The 13,731-nt window shown below is 41.7% G+C and overlaps 1 long non-coding RNA gene and 1 pseudogene across 1 annotated transcript in view; one reads left to right on the top strand and one right to left on the bottom strand.

Moving 5' to 3' along the window:
* Nucleotides 1-13,731, top strand: part of LOC116883939 — a 331,039-nt gene that overhangs the window by 63,813 nt on the left and 253,495 nt on the right. The window lies entirely within an intron of this gene.
* On the bottom strand, nucleotides 2,356-3,701 carry LOC116883934 (annotated as a pseudogene).

Raw genomic sequence — 13,731 nt, 5'->3', positions numbered from 1 at the left:
CCCAGTAACAGAATGAAAGCAGAGCATTCCCTCTATCTCAATGCCACTTGGTTCAGGAGTCCATAAGGTTCTCATATCATTTAAATAGAAAGTGAAACTAATAAAGACTTTGTGACTTCCTAGCATTAAAGCAACCTGAATTGGAAAAGCCCAGGAATGAATAAAGCAGAAGGAGACTCCCTGTGGGAAGTGGGCAGGAACTGTGTTACAAGAGCCACAAGGACACTTCTATATTGTTTCCCAAAGTTTCTTTTTATTCTTTTGCCAGAAGTATGGGAAATAATATTTCATAATACTAATAGCCAAATAGGTAACAACATAGGGAGAGGGAAAGAAAGAATGTAAAATGTTCATAGTAGGAACAATACACTTCAGCATATACTTCTGTTGAGACAGTTCACCAATTAGTAAAAAGGAAGAGTTCATTTATAAGGATAATCTAATCTCAACTTTAGCCATTGAATATTAAATAGTGATTTTGAAGATTAACTGAAAAGTCATTAATAATACTTTCCTGTGACTGTATCGCAATATCAGATAAGTTAAATACTGTGGTCTCTGGACTAGAATGTTTTCCCATATTTTTTGTTCCTTCTTTTCTCTGTGCCAAAGTGGCTGTTAAATACAAAATTCAAAGCACTTACCACTGTTATCTAATATTTGTCCTTGTCACACTTCCAAAATCTTGTCAGTATTACTCAATAATTTTAATTTTTTAAAAAATTATTCAAGTAATAGAGAATTAAATGTGGTGTATGAATCAGAGTTTTCTAGAGAAGAACGTATAAGATGGATATACACATATACGTGCACACATGTGAACACATGTGCAGGTGTTTGCACACACACAGGGATTTATTAGAATGGCTTTATAGGCTGTGGTCCAGCCAGTCCAGCAATGTCTGTCTACTAATGAACGGTCCAAGAATCTGGTAGTTGTTCAGGTCACAAGACTGGATGTCTCTGCTGATCTTCAGTATACACCAGAACCACAAAGAACTGGGTTGTAATGCCTTGAGAGGGTAGACTTGCCAGCAAGAGTATGAACGAGCTGACAGAAAGCAAGCTTCCTTCTTCCATCTACTTTATATAGGCTGCCAACAGAAAGGTGGCTGTGGTTAAAAGATTAAAATCTCCCCACCTCAAATGATCCACATTAAAAGGGGGTCTTCCCATTGCAAACGATTATTAAGAAAATAATCTCTCACAGGGGCATCCAGCCACTTGGGTTTTAGTTAATTCCAGAAGTAGTGAAGTTGACAGCTAAGAACAGCCATTACAACTCACCCCACTTCTTGTCATCTCGACACACAATTATATCTTCTTATGTTATGCTTAATTTCCAAGTGAAAACAATAACCACATTATAATTACACCTAACATGATATAACCATCACAAGCACAATGGCAAACACATTATATTTGTCTACGTAGTAATCACACCTAACATTATATAAGTATACCTTATACAACCTCAGGCACATTATGAATTCTAGAATAGGTGGCAATGTCCCTTGAGAGACTAACTTAGTTAGGGTAATGATTGCTATAATGAGACACCATGACTGAAAGCAACTTGGGGAGGAAAGGGGTGATAGTTTTGTTTTGTTTTTTGTCTTGGGTTTTGGTTTTTTTTGTTTTGTTTTGTTTTGTTTTGTTTTTTTTTTGGTTTGGTTTGTTTCTTTGTTCATTTGTTTGTTTGTTTTTGGCTTTCATTTTCACATTCACTGTTCATCACTGAAGGAAGTAAGGACAGAAACTCAAATAGAGCAGGAGCCTGGAGCAGGAGTTGATGTAGAAGCCATGGAGGAGTGCTGCTTATTGGCTTGCTTCTCATGGCTTGCTCAGCCTGCTAGCTTATAGAAACCAGGACCACCAGCCAAGGAATGGCACCACCCACAATGGGCTAAGCCCTTCCCCATTAATCACTAGTTAAGAAAATGCCCTATAGGCTTGTCTACAATCTGATCTTTTAAAAGCATTCTCTCTGTCTCTCTCTCTCTGTCTCTCTCTCTGTCTCTGTCTCTGTCTCTCTCTCTGTGTGTATCTGTCTCTCTGTCTCTGTCTCTCTGTCTCTCTCTGTGTCTGTCTCTCTGTCTCTCCTCTCTTCTCCTCTCCCCCTCCCTCCCTCCATCCCTCCCTTCCTTCATTTTTAAGACAGGAAATATTTTGTTTAAAATCCATCAGTAAAATGGATGGCTGGGGTCTTTGAAAAATCATTCATATTTAAGGCATAAGTCAGTAACTGTATGAAAGTAGACATTGCCAAATACAAATTTACTGTTCAGACTATAGCTTTCTATGTTGGAACAGAATAAACTTTACTGTGAAAGCAGTACATCTGTAACATTTAATTTAGTATTCCTCTCCTTCCTCACCCTTACTTTCAACAGAATCCACACCAACCTCCTCATAATTCTTCTCTAGGGAAGCTATGTCCTTACAGGCCTTAAAGAACTCCCCCTCCTCCATGCCCTCATCCACATACCAGTGCACAAAGGCACGCTTGGCATACATCACATCAAGCTTGTGATCTAGATGAGTCCAGACCTCAGCAATGGCTATGGTGTTGCTCAGCATGCACACAGCTCTCTGGTTCTTCGACAGGTTGCCACTAGGTATCACAGCGGGAGGCTAGTAATGCCAACCCTGAAACCAGTGGAGTACCAGTCCACAAACTGAATGGTATGCTTGGTCTTGATGGTGGCAATGACAACATTGGCATCTTTGGGAACCATATCACTATGGTATAACAGGCAGCAATCCATGTATTTACCATGTCGAAGGTCACAGTTCACCATATAGTTGGCTGGCTCAAAGCAGGTACTGGTGATCTCTGCTACAGAGTGCTGCTCATGGCAGGCTTTCTCAGTAGAGATGACAAGGGTATATGTGGCACAGGGAAGTGCATTTGAGGGTAGTGTACAAGATTAGTCTGGAATTCTGTCAGATCAACAATCAGGGCCCCATCAAATCTGAGGGAAGCAGTGAAGGAAGGCACAATTTGACCTATCAACCTGTTTAGGTTAGTGTAGATTGGCTATTCAATGTCGAGGTTTCTGTGACAGATGTCCTAGATGGCCTCCTTGTCTACCATGAAGGCAAAATCAGAGTGCTCAAGGGTGGTGTGGGTGCTGAGGATGGAATTGTAGGGCTCAACCACAGTAGTGGAAACCTGGGGGGCTAGGTAAATGGAGAATTCCAGCTTGGACTTCTTTCCATAATCAACAGAGAGCCCCTCCATTAGTAGGGATGTGAACCTAGAACCAGTTCCCCTGCCAAAGCTGAGGAAAACCAAGAAACTGAAGATATGTGTACCAGTCATCCAGTTTTCAAATTCTGTTTAAGACAAGGTCTATGACCATGTAGTGGTCAAAGAGGAGTTACCATGGGCACAGTTATTGGCAGCATCTTCATGCCTTCCTTCCAGCTCAGGGTGGAAAAGCTGACAGCAGATACCAATACAAACTTCATCAATAACCGTAGGTTCCAGATCTATGAACATTGCCTGTGGTACATGCTTGCCAGCGCCTGTCTCACTGAAGAAAGTGTTGAAGGAGTTAGATCCTCTCCCACTTGTCTTGTCACTTGACTTCTGGCCATCAGGCTGGCCGACGGGTATTCTACGCAATAGAGCTCCCAGCAGGCATTGCTGATCTGACACCAGGCTGGCCAACAGGGATGACGGGACACTCAAGCATGGTTGCTGCTTTGTGGTTGCCAGGCAGATGGTGGAAGCAATGAGGAGGTGTTATTTCTTACAGTGTGACTTTTAGGTGGTCGATGTAATTCTTAATTGAGTTTCCCACCTCCCAGATGACTTTAGCTCATGTCAAGTTGACATAAAAAAATACAGTGACTTTAATTTAGTATCTCAAACTTAAATATGATTACCACTGATAAAGTCTCCTAATTAATGTTACATTACATGATAAAGAAATTGAGGAAAAACCACAAATATCTGAACAAACACATTTTTAATAAAACATGACAGAAACATGTCAGTTATAATCCTCATATCTGCCACTAATCACGCGATCTTATCCGGTATTTATAACTACCTTCCTCTAATACCTATTCGGTATTTCCTTCGCCCTTTGCAAGCACCTCAGCAGCTCTTGGCTCTTTTCCTGGAGGAGTGACCCACACCTTCATTCCTAATGGGTTTTTGCTCTTTGTCATCCTGCCTGAATTAGGCTATTGGTCATTCTGCATGGATTAAGCTGTTATAGTTTCCTATTGACTTTAATCACAGAACACTCTAAGACCAAGAGATGTTCTAAAGGTTCTCCTGTACTACAGACCTAATCTTTCTTGTAGGAGAAGCAATCCAATTTCCCCCTTGGGAATCTGGATCAATCAGTCCTCTTAGCATTGTTATTCCAGTCTTAGCCTTTTGGCTTAAGGTTATCAGAAACCCAAAGTAGCGAAGGGGAAGTCTGAGCCTCGAGTTCAATGGACTATTTATTGTATCTCCTTGCTAAGAGTGCTTCCCACTTTGGAACCCAAACTTCTAAGCCAGAAGAATTTACAGTCACAGGGACAGTTAGCAAAAATGTTCCTAGTAAGTCCCTAGGGGTCATAGTGAGTGGAATCATTTCATTATATACCCCTTGTTTCCTGGACCCATCAATCTCAGCTAGAAAGAAACTATACCATATATTGAATACTAATTCAAAGCATATACCTCCTTTTGTAGAACCCTGTCCCAGCCCTTGAGGCTGCTACCACCTAATTGGCACTATAACTGTATTTTTAAAAGGCCATTCTACCTTTTATTGGACCAGCTGCTTCAAGATAGTGAGCAACACGGCAAGATCAGTGGATTCCATAATTGTGTACCCACTGTCTCACTTCTTTGGCTTTAAAGTGATCTTCTTGTTCAGTGCAATACTGTGTAGAATAGCATGACAGCAGGTATGGCATTCTGTAAGTCCACTGATGGTTGTTTTTGAAGAAGCATTATGTGAGAGACAGGCAAATCCATAACCAGAATAAATATCTACTCCAGTAAGGACGAAGAGGTAAGAAATAGGCACAGTGCTATCAGCCTTCCACCAAGTCACTGACTGATGAACCCGAGGAATGGTGCTGTATCTGGGGCTCAGTAGGAGGAGAGGACCTTGGTCAATGCCCCAGTGTAGGGGAATGCCAGGGTTGGGAAGCAGGAGGAAGTGAGTGGGGGTGGGGGAGCAGTGTCATAGAAGCAGGGGGTGGGGGGTGGAATAGCGGGTTTCTGGAGGGGAAACTGGGAAAGGGAATAACACTTGAAATGTAAATAAAGAAAATATCCAATAAAAGAAAAGAAAAAACTAGGTCTTTCTATTTCTTAATTAAATCATTAAAAGAACTTCCCTCACAGGTGCACCCAGCTGTCTGGATTTTAGTTAATTCCAGATGTAGTCAAACTGATAGCCACGAATAGCCCTCACAGGTGGCTGACAACAGAGAATGAGAATAATAAGACGAGACTGAGCGAAGTCTCTCATTTAAAGCCATTTCTGTGTTCTCCTCTAGGAAGTTTAAGTCCAATGACAAACTAAAAACCACGTCCTAAAGAACCTAAGGGCTGGAGAGATGGCTCAGTGGTTAAGAGTACAGGCTGCTCTTACAGAAGACCTAGGTTCAGTTCCCAGCACCCACATGGTGGCTCACAGTCTTAAAAAAGAAAAATAGGCATATTCTCAGGTGACTGGTGGTGGGGGTAAACCCAGAAGATATTTATGACTTCTAAATCCATGTGACTTCATGTCTTAGCTGTCACTTGTGCTGCAATAGAATGAATACTTCCAATATTGGATTTGCTTCTCTGATGTTAGGAAAGAAAGTTGTTTTTAAAATGTCTTTGCAGTGTTGAGAATCAAATCGGGGGCTTTATGCTTCCTTTATGCTTAAGTGCCCTACTACTCTTTCCTTGGCCACAAAGAATTCCTTTTATTTCTGCCATTATTCTTGATGGATAAGCAAGCAGTCAACAGTCTGATCAAATTTCACATCATATAATCTCATCCTAGGCACACTGGACTTTAAAATCAAAACAAAACAAAAATACCAAATAAGCTGGAAATTAATTTAACAAGTAGAAGTCATTTGACCAAACCTTTGTTGTCCCCTGAATGTCATTCATTCAGCAATACTCATGGGTGGTGTATACCTTATTCTAGAAGACAGGCAGGAGTAGACTGAGTCCCACCTTCGTGGCACTTATAGGTTAGCTGGGATATCCAGGAACATCCAGGGTGGCACACGGACACAGAAAATCAGCCACTAATTGGGATGAGCAGATGGGATTAGGAGGGGTCATCACAATGTCCATAATATATAAGGACAAAGATGACTATGAAGGCAGTTGGACCAGGTGTGAATCTATGCATGATGCCATCTCAGTTATTTTCCTGTTGCGATGACAAAGCACCATCACCATAGAAGCTTAAGGAAGTTGGAGTTGAAGGTTAAGAGTTGATCACGGTGGTATGAAGCCATCACACCATTATCAGGAGCAGGAAGCTTAGAGCACACATCTTTCACAGCATACCTGGAGCAGGTAGAGCACACTGGAAGACAGGGCTGCACCTCCTAAAGTTCCCTGAACAGCACCAACTGTGGACCAGGCGTTTAAATATAGGAGCCTATGAGGATCATTTCTCATCTAAACCACCACTAATGTTGTCTGCGAATTACAGCTACTGCTGAGAGGGAATAAGGCAGAAGGACTCAAATGGCATTTGCATTGAAAGCTTTGGTGTGACTGAAGAAGGATTTTGAGCTAGAAAATGATCCACTCACGCACCATGTAGACACCAGTGCAGAGAGATAGTTGGAGACAGTCTGGTTTGGATAAATGAAACAGTGTTTCAGGTAAGCAATTCTAGATCCCCAAGAAAGAAAGGAGGAGAAAACATTCTAATTTAGGAAAGTATTTGAAAGTCAAGGTAACAGGCTTAACAGGCTATGGATCAGGGAAATCAGGGAAGGAAGAGGATAGAATCCAAATGATCAGTTTGTGTGTGTGTGTGTGTGTGTGTGTGAGAGAGAGAGAGAGAGAGAGAGAGAGAGAGAGAGAGAGAGAGAGAGAGAGAGAGCTATCTTGGTGAGACACTGGGTCAGAGGAAGTATTTTAGTTTCCTTTTCTGCTTTTCCCTCCATAGTTTCATGTATGTAGTTGAAAATACAGTTAAAAGGCGAGGGAGTCCATTGAGATCTTAGACCTCCTTCAGGAGTCACTGAGTAAGTAGTCATTACCTCTGAAGAAGCCTGGAGCTCAGACTTTAAGCCTGGGAGTGGAAGTAGACTGTTCTGTCCCTGTTTCCATTAGACATGGCTGATCAAGTGCTAAAGTCTCTGGCCCCAGACACCCAAATGACTGAACTCTGCTTGCCTCTGGGGCTGGACTCTGCTCAGATGCATGTGTCAACACAACACAAGGTGTAGCCATCAGAGAGGAGGGGCCTCCGATGAGAAAATACCTCCTGTAGCGCATTTTCTTAGTGATTGATGGGAAAGGGCCCAGCCCGTTGTGGGTTCTGTAAGAAAGCAGCCTGAGCAAGTCCTGAGGAGCAAAGCAGTAAGCAGCACCCCTCTGTAGCCTCTATGTCATTTCCTGCCCGCCCTGCTTGACTTCTTGCCCTCACTGCTTTTCATTAAAAGCAGTGAAAGAAATAAACTCTTTTCTTCCCAGGTTGCTTTCAGTCATGGCGTTCTATCACAGTAGTAGTAATCTAACTAGGACAGACGTACTTACCCTACAGGAGTGAGACCTGGAAGAACAAGTTTCTATCAAATAAAACAATTAGGATGTGAAAGCACGGCGGGTAGAATTCCATTCTTTCTCCCCAAATTAGTGTCCCATGTATACTTAAAGGTGAGCATAATAAATGTTTCAGGAGGTGATCACTGAAGATTTATAACTTTTCCCTTGGGGAAGAAAGAAAAAGGGGTGGGAAACAGAGGGGAAGGAATATTAGCTCTTCTGTAGTCAGAGGTAGAAACAGAGGGCAGTGTCAATAGCACGACCCTTTCGACACTGTCACCCTCAACACTACACATAATGACTGTGAGGCTCTAAATAACCAAAAATAAATGTAAGCAGGAAAACCTATGCTACACACACACACACACACACACACACACACACACACACAGAGAGAGAGAGAGAGAGAGAGAGAGAGAGAGAGAGAGAGAGAGAGAGAATCAGGAATCACAAGACCTTACAAACGTTGAATGAGGGAAGACCTGGGGGCAAAGTTTCATGACTGAGAAATGAAGTGGTTGGAGATGGGATATACATGGATGAGCAAGCTGCACAAAATGTAGCAAACACATTACATCAAGTGCTACATTTCAGAATTGCTCATTATCTTTGCAAGCAGAGACCATGGGTACCTGGTCCAGCATCAGTGGGAAACTGAGAGCCGGAGAAAAGGAAAGGCCTGTGTGCATAGACGGAAGCAGCTAAGGTGCATGGGTTAGTGGGAATGGACAAGGGGAAGAATGGAAACACTCAGAAAGCCAGGAGAAACCAGAGCTCCAGGTGAGCCTCAAACACACCAGCATCTTACTTGCCTCGGAGCCTTTCCATCTCCCTGGCTTCATGCTTCTAACTCTTCACCTGCCACCTGGACTCAATGTGTCACGTTCCTGCAGAGCATTCCAAGAACCCTTAACCCAAAAGTAAGTTCTCTCCATAGTATTTACCACTGTTGAGCGATATATATTTATCTCAGTAGCATTTATCTAACCCTTGTCTCTCTTATTAGACATACCCACATAGGGCCAGGAATCATGGCTTATTTGACCATTATCGTATTCCTAACATGGTACCAGGCATTGCTGAGGTTCCTTGATCTACTCCTTATTTCTACACACTAAGAAATACCCAACATTTATTTCTATAACACAGGAACAAATGTATTCTGGTGACCTCTACAGTGAGAAAAGTAAAGTTTTAAGACTGTAGAAATTGAATATTGCTATAATTATCAAAAGACATAGAGAATGAAAAAATGATGGATGCTTAAATCAAGATTCTTTCTTTGGCTTTTTCACAAGCGGTCCTGGAGTGGACTGCAAGGGGCTTGCGGGAGAAGGGTAGTTGCCAAACAGTGCATGTACCACCGTCACCCTTGTCACAGAATTTCATGTCTAGTGAGGACTTCGAGTGACAGAGAACAAGCAGATGCAAAATAAAAAATGTATTTCCCTGTAGGAGTGGGAATGTTGGGACATTTTTCCATCCCAACTTTCTCAAAGGTTTTGCCTTAATAGCCCAAGAATCTGAGATGCTCCATTCACAATCCCAGAATGCATTTGGCTTTGACAAGTGCCATCAGTTCATGCTTCGGGAACTAGGCTGATTTATAACTCATAATTAATAATAAGCATTTATATTAAAGATTAAAATAAGTAGTCAATTAAGGAGTGATCAGTCAATGTGTAGTTTTTGCTTTTGATAGTGTTGATGAAGGAGATGAAGCCACCTGTCCTACTAGGCTCCAAACACCCTCCTTCTTGCTATTTTTCATGTTTCTATGCCAGAGGCTGCCACACTCTGTAGATCCCTTCTGTAAAGTTGCTGAACCCTGAGTCATGATTTCTGCTGTCCTTTAGTCTTGCCCTCAGCTGGTGTGTGGTTTTTGACTTAAGGGATCTTTCCTATCTAGGCTCATTTTTATCCCCAGTTTACTGGTAGATGAAGTTCAGTGAGCTCAGGGTAATGACAAAAGGGAGAGACAAGAGCTGACTACCTCTGCCTTAACAAGAATATTGAAATGTCGCTACACTGGTCATTAAAGATGAGAAAGTCCTCGGAAGAAAGTAAGTATATTGTAACAGCAGCCTACAAAGTCAAGGATCTTCTGAGAAAAACATGATAGCCTTCTTTTTATTTGCATTACTGAGCCTCTCTAGGACCTTGGGCATTTCCTTGTTCCCTAGGGTAAGTACGATATAGCAGAAGCTTCTGAATATCTACTGACTATGATCTCCAGGAGCTTGCTAGAGTGTGTCCCTCTCCCCCTGTGTTTGAGAACTCAGTGTAGTGGGAGAACTGATGGAATTAGGGATGGCATGGGACAAAGAACACCAGTTATGGCTGCCTATACTGGTACTACACATAAAAGATATTTTTGTACAGTTTGAGATACCCCTTCAATATGACATCATAAATGAGTATATTATTAGCTCAGAGCCCCCTTTTTCCTTCTATCAATGCTTCTTTCCTCTATACCTTCATAGAACTCCTCAAGTGTTCAACATGGGTCAAGAGATACAATTTCGAAGAGTTTAAGCATCACTGTCACCACAGTTATGATGTGGGCCCTGTGCCATTGCTAGATCTTCTTAGAGATGGGTTCCACAGTTTTACCTGTAAGGTAATTCAAATTGAAGAAGGCTATCTCTTGATACAAATTACCCAATTTATAGAGTTTCTGCAATGAATACTAAAACTTTGTTGTTACTTCTGATACACAGTGTTCCTGAACCAGTCCTCCACTTCCCTGAGCTAGATGTTTTAATTTGGGGAAAGCAAGTGAAATTTAATATTAGCATAAGATCGAATTTTTATGCACAATCCTCCAGAACCTCTTACTTTGATAACAAGCAATTAATTTGTGCATGAAGCATAGTGGTACTTTTGGTGCTATGTTGAGAAGTTTATATTAGATAAGCCGTCTGGCTACTACACAGCAGGTACAACTGAAAAGCCCAAGGGCAGAACACTACCCGAGTTTATTTCTTACACAATCTGTATCCTGTATTAGCAGGTGGTACCAACTAAGAGTAGCTAATCATCCCAGCACTGGTTTCTTTCACCCCATGGCTTTGGCAGTTTTGAAACAAATTTTCCACCAATGCTACAAATGGGAAAAAGGAATAAAGTATTGAATACATTTACAGGTCCAATTTGGCAGTGGCTTACGGTAATAACATGGCCAGGATTTAGTCACATGCAAGAAAGCTGAGACACTGTGCTCGCAGGGAAGAAATAGGGCTGTGCTCATCATTAGACCTTCTTTTCTGCATTTGTCTTCTCCCTTTTGGTACATTCTCTCTGATCCTTCACAAAAAAATGTATTTCCTTTTTAAACCTCTAAATGTAAGCTTACCAGTGGAGCTCAACGTGGGGGATTTAAAAAAGAATATGAAAATATACATCCCCTCATGTTTTATGAATTTCGCTTCATAATCATGTATTTTAAAAGGTGTGATTCAAATGTTGGCAAATATTAGTAGATCTCAGTTGATATGTAAAAATTGACGATAAAATATGCTAGATTTAAAAGTAATCCAAATTGTATACTTCATAAGAAGACTAGGAAAGAGAACGTCAAAATATTCACATCTTGATTCCTTTGCTTTGCTCTTGGTCTGTATAACATGAATCACAACATTCTTTTCAGACATACACATGTCTGATGGTGATTTTCAGAGGGATGTGCTATCAGCTTGGTCTCAGTGGCCATTCTCATTTAAACTCTGTCTACATTCTAAGCAGTGCCACTGAGCAGTCACAGAGAGAGTGCGTTCAAGTGAAAACGCATCAGAAATCAGCATCAGCAACAGGAGAGCCGCTAAGAAGCATCAGAAGTAGAGGATGCTGTGAATGAAGAACAGGCGGGAAATGAGACCAGTTGGTTAGGAGTCCCAAACCATTGGTGTAAGCATTTGCTCGCCGGTGCTGACCCTTTTATTATACTTTAGATTGCATTATTCTGAATCGTGAACTGCAATGATCTGGGAGTTGTGTAGGAAGGCACTTTTGGTGCCCATTTTATACATTTAGGAATGCAGTGCTCTGGGTTGAAGGCCACTCACCTCCAAGTTCCATCATGCCATGCTGTGTGGTCCATTGAGAAATGTACTTGGCAAACTATTAAGATGATTAATTCTTTAAAAAATTAAAAAGAGAATGTTTACGCTGCTCCATTCTATAATGAATACAATGAACTAAATAGAAATATATGCTATGAGAGTTCTACTCTCTAGGAACATGTGCCTGGCATATAATCAGCTGTCCCATTACTTCACGATCCTTATGATCTCCTTATACTATTAATTCAAGCTTTTAATTCATGGCATTTCTGGTTCCTATTTTCTTTTACTAACAATGTATGGATGTATTTGCTCTTCTATCTGTCTGTCTATGTATCTATCTGTCTGCCTATGTATCTGTCTGCCTGTCTATCTTCCTGAATCTTCAATTAAGTTTAGGAATTAAAAATGACAGTGAAAGTTAATAACAGAAAAACAGAAGCTGGGTAGTTATAGGGATATGAGTCATTTATTAACTTTGTCCCTCACCAAAGCAACACCAAAATCACTGTGTTCTAGGCACCATTGTAGACCTGGAAGGTGGGGGAGGAGGAGACTCAGGAGCAGGAAGCTGAAGAGAAGGAAGAAGAAAGGAGGAGGAGGAGGAGGAGGAGGAGGAGGAGGAGGAGGAGGAGGAGGAGGAGGAGGAGGAGGAGAGGAGGGAAAACAATTCAAGTTCCTTAGAGAAGACACTATAAAAGCTACAAAAGGAGATTCTAGCAAGATGTATCTAGCTTTCTCTATGAAAGAATTCAAATGCAATTTGTTCCAAGACAAGGTGAAAGGCCTAATATTCTTCAGAAACCATATGCCTGCTGGGTGGACTGCTCTGGAGAATGCCACTGTCCTTAGCCCTGGGTATCAGCTCTCCTGTCTCGGATCCTGCCCTTGTTGGGGTAAATGTCAGTCTAGCAAAAGAACAGTAGGCCTAAAGAATCTACCAACTTGAGTCCATGACTCTGTGCACCAGGTTTCCTACATCTACTTGTTCAGGGGACTCTCAAGCTGTGACCAATGTCGTTGTTGACCTCCACCACTGATAGCTCTATAATAGTGGGAAGGGGCAGTATTCTCAAGCCTAAAGTGAGAACAGGTTCTGCTTGCAGAAGACTGGGAATGTACTCTGATATCACTGAGTGGTGTCTGCAATCTTCAAACAGCGCTACTGTCACAGGTGGGAAGTAGGCAGGCAGAAAGGAAATAGGAACTGACTGGGTCCAGAGTCTATGACTCCACATGGTTTACTGAGAAGTCTAAATTCCTTAACTGGCCCCTAATGTCTAAGTCTCTAAGAAATGCTATTTGTTCCTTTAGAAAACATAAGCATATTTGATGGCTGATATCTGCTTAAGTTTCTAGCTGACTATAAGAAAACATTCCATTCTTGCCAAGGATCCATAATTGAAAAGATTAGGGCTTATCAGTTTCGATGGGGATGAATTTCATGTTCTGGGATGCATCAAATTATGAGGATCTCTGAGCTATCTTTCCAGCCCCAAGATTCTCTCAAGTGAACTAATGGTTTTTGCATATGGGTAGTCTGCTGGAAGCTTGCTTTAGGGATCCCATGTGTCTGCCTTTTGAACACTGGAATGGTGACCAAGTTACCACTCCTGCTGGGTTGCCTGGGTTCTTGGAATCAGAACTCCTGCCCTTCGAATTGTCTGGCATGCACTTTATCCACCAAGCCGTCTTCCTAACCTAACAGCCATTTTTAATAGGACACACATGCTTAGGTTGGCATTTATAAAAGACAGTTCCGGACAACGAGTTGGGTGGAAACTTGACTGGCATCTGGAGAGGCAGAAACAGTCTGAAGGTTGTAGAAACAGCAGAGAAAGGACTGTGTAAAAGGGTGTAGAAAACAGAGATCCTGGACTCGAGGGAGTATTGAAGCAGTGCTTTGTTGTTGGTTTTTGG

Source organism: Rattus rattus, chromosome 14 (assembly GCF_011064425.1).
Source record: "Rattus rattus isolate New Zealand chromosome 14, Rrattus_CSIRO_v1, whole genome shotgun sequence".
NCBI classification, from domain to species: Eukaryota; Metazoa; Chordata; class Mammalia; order Rodentia; family Muridae; genus Rattus; species Rattus rattus.
The sequence above is the reverse complement of the archived record's forward strand: the minus strand, read 5'-3'. Positions and strand labels throughout refer to the sequence as shown.